General features: G+C 31.6%; 1 long non-coding RNA gene across 1 annotated transcript; it reads right to left on the reverse strand.

The window, feature by feature from the left end:
• Positions 1 to 620: 620 nt before the first annotated feature.
• On the reverse strand, positions 621 to 1,112 carry LOC111240759. The gene is made up of 2 exons (XR_002666318.1): positions 992 to 1,112; positions 621 to 802 (listed from the first exon to the last, which is right to left on the reverse strand). It is a non-coding gene; the product is annotated as an uncharacterized LOC111240759 (long non-coding RNA).
• Positions 1,113 to 3,999: the final 2,887 nt, after the last annotated feature.

The raw sequence follows: 3,999 nt of genomic DNA on the forward strand, positions 1-3,999 counted from the left end.
TCCTAGACTCCTAGATTGTAAACCTTTAGTGGGACCGATGAGAAGAAATTTTATTTTCTGCTACAGCTTTGACAGTGAACCACTTTGGACATATCTGCATATACTCCATTCTTCCTATTAAATTCTTCAGGAACAATTCTAATGAGAAGTTTAGAGTTTCTGTATCTTTAATTATTATGTCAAACAAATAGTATGAAATTTCTACCCTATTTATTACGCTGCATTCCCAGTACTGCCACTCACATTGACTTGGAAGCCATTGTGGTTCACAGCTAAAGTAAGCAATGACTTTAGCATTGAGGTTCAAAAAAATCAACGACAATATGTCCCACAATCATTGCTTCAACAAAAAGATGTCATTTTCCAAATGATGTACATACAAATTTGACAAACCAAGGATTCTTGAAAAACAGTGTTAAAAAATATATGAAGAAAAAAAAAAGGATACTGCCTTGTGCCAGATGATTCAACCAAATTAGAAATCAAAAAACAATTATGAATAAAATGATTTAGTTTCAGCATTTGTTCCTTTCGATAACATTGAGGAAAAACCTTAACCTCAGAAAATGAACAGTTATGAATGAGTATTGATGAAAATAAAAGAAGAATCATCCCTGAGATGAAGGAAGTAAGATTTAGCATCTGATATAAGTTAGATTTCACAAAGCTTCCATAAAGAAGCAAAAGAAATAGATAGAGTATGATAAAACAACATTAATCATTGAATATTTTTTCAGCAGAGCTTCTTCCTTTTGGCCATGCAATTTCAGCATCCCCATTGAGATGTGATTAACAATTCTTCCTACATGATACAACACCAGGGATAAAGGCATTAGGATCAATATCAATTTTCGTTACAAAAAGAAATTGAAGCAGAATATCATGAAAATTTGAATTACATGTGAAAAAAAAAATGACTAATGATCACCATTGTTTATGCTATCATATTTTATAAACTACAAAAAGAATGGGCATGGAATTTACAACTTACCACAAAACGAGCCACCTCTGTGGCATTATGAACATCTATTCTTTTTGGAGTGATCTCAGTCAGAAGAAAAAATGGCAACCTTGTTTGATTACAGAGACCAAAGAAAAATCAGATATGAGAAAAAAAAAATTATATGAATACAAATATACACACCATATGAATTTTCCGTGGTCAATCTGGTAGAATAGATCTGATTGACAAGATAATTTATACTTCTATAGTAAATCCTACAAACACAAAAATTAACACTTTAAGATAAGGTATATCCTACATTCTACATCCTATAATGTTGTCTAAACTTCTGATATTTGACAGCCTTTTAAATGTATAAATTCAAATAAAGAAAAACACAACAGAGATGAAGATATTTTTCATTTTGCAGTACTAGCAAAAACAAGCCCAACAAAACAAGACAAAGGTAAAAAACTGAACGCCCAAATCACTTTTAATAAAAGACAAATTCTTGATAATTGCTTCATGCACCCCATCATTCTTAAAATTTCACTTTTATCCTTGATAAAGTCGGTGGTGACGGTGGTGACTATGTTTTATATGAAAGTTCTCTTCTTAGCAGAGACGGTGGTGACTGTGCAACCTTGTGTGTTCTCCGGTAAGCTTTGTTGGAGGTTTGAGATATGGAACGTATTTTTCGTGGTGCATAATAGGTAAAATGTTAAAGATAAGATTCCCGGAAGTCAGAATCCGAAAAGTCTAATCTGGAAATAGGCTTAAGAAAATTTGATTCAGAAAAAGTGTGGGAGGTGAGAAATAGTTTTCCGGATTCTTATTTTTGGAAGAGTAAAATATCATTTCGGAAATATTAATCCGGACTTAGTTGAGATGATCATGACTTATAGAAAATGAATTCTGTATTGTATTATTGAATGTCCACGAAAAGTTCCAGAATGAATTCTGTGTTGTATTATAGAAACTAACAAATATAATAATTTTTTATCTTAATAAAATAATTTAGAGGTTATTTTATCATTTTTACATATCATCGGATACACATACACTCACATAAATTATTTTCAAATAAATAAAAACATTGATATAAATGAAAAAAAAAGTTAAAATATTAGGTAGGAATTTAGAAATAATAGTCAAATAAAAACAAAAATATTAAAATTTTAATATTTAGAAAGTAACAGAGGGAGTGTTAAAGCTGTTCCCAGCACCACTGGTGGAACTGACCTGAAAGTAAAGCCCTAAGTATATTTTGACTTTTTCTTTCGTTTTTTCATCTTAAAGCATATTATTTGTATCTTTATCTTAATGGGAGTGTCCACGTGAGATTATTTGTTTTCAATACCATTTAACAGATAATATTAGTTTTCCTTAATTCTTTATTATCTATGCAGATACAAACATAACTTATCTTCATATATTGATATGCATGTTCATCACAATATTATCTTCAATTTCGAAGTTTAACAACATCAATCAGCTAAAGGTCAATGTGTTCTACAAATGCCAAAACTTAGAGGTTAAAAAGGAAGACTTCTCTTCCATTCTGTTGCTTCATGATCAATCAAAACAACAAAATTTTGTTCATGGAATTACTAATCTTACATAGTCTTTCCTCTGTTTTAGCTTTCAACCCATTCCTGTTGTCTACTATTATTCCTTTTAGGGTGGAAAATGAATTAGTCTGAAATTGATTTTACCATTTTTTCTATAACTCCTCCCTGACTCTTCCCATCATTGTTCCGATATTACAATGGCTTGATATTGGCGCTATATCACACTTCCCAATTACAAAATACTAAAAATTAGGAACCAAATAACATAAATATGGTGTGGCACAAGTTTAAGGGTAGATTTAGTAGATATCAAGAAAACTAAATGTTTCGGATGTGGGTTCAAGGTCAACTGTCCAATCTTTTATGTGTTCGTCCAAGTTTCAACTTTGTCGAGTGAGAAGTCACTTGTGCATCCAAAACATGATACCTGCAAAAGATAACTTAATGTCAAAGTCATATCAACTTAGACAAATAGTAATGAATGCTTGTAATTAATTCATAATCTACTTTTTTACCTCAAACTTTTGTTTAGAAATTTTGTGGTGAATTTTTAATTAAGGTCAGTCAAATTACGACCCAAACTTAAATAACATGTTTTAGTCTTGAATTAATCTGTTTTAGGGTTAATCTACTTTGGTTTTGTACAATTTGATCGGTTTGATACAAGATTGGACAATATGTTAAATGATCGCTCAAGCTTAATGGTGTTATTTGTGTGGTTTGGTTGATCATTCGGTCTAATGCATGGCTGTCCAGTTTGTTTGGTGATTGAATGAGTTTAATACATGGTCATCTGGTCTTTTTGGTGATCATCCACACTCAATGGCTAGTCACCGGGTTGGTGGTTGACCATCTGATCTGATGCATGGTCGTCCAGTCTGTTTGGTGACCATTCAAACTCAATGGCTTATTGTCGCGTTAGTGGTTGACCATCTGGTTTGATGTATGGTCGTTCAGTCAGTTAGGTAACTGTCTAGACTCAATGACATGTTGCCAAGTTGGTGATTGACTATGTTAATTATAGTTGACCAAATGATTATACAATACACTGAAGAAAATGAAAATCGTAATAAAGGATAATACATCCAATTCAATGTACAGTAGTTACAGTGCACTTGCAGGGTTAGAATTGCATTGAAATTACATGTCTAAAAACATTCGTATATATGATCAAGATGATTCTTGATCCAATGATCAAAATATCTTATGTTTGTGTAAAGATTCCAGATATGATTTCAGCAAAATAATGTAACATGAAAGCTTACTATACCATAACCAAATATAATGCTAACATCAATTTATAAGATGCATTTACAATCTGCTAATAACTTGGTATGCCTCATGCTATTTGTTGTGTGGAAGTACCCGTCAGGTTCAATTTCCATAAAAAATCACAATTCATGTAATCCTCCAGATTTTCATCATTATCTAGAAACTTTTTCTGTTTCAATTTCTATAAGTGATCATCGGATTTCTCAAAACTGG

This window comes from Vigna radiata, unplaced genomic scaffold, assembly GCF_000741045.1.
Source record: "Vigna radiata var. radiata cultivar VC1973A unplaced genomic scaffold, Vradiata_ver6 scaffold_992, whole genome shotgun sequence".
Taxonomy (NCBI): Eukaryota; Viridiplantae; Streptophyta; class Magnoliopsida; order Fabales; family Fabaceae; genus Vigna; species Vigna radiata.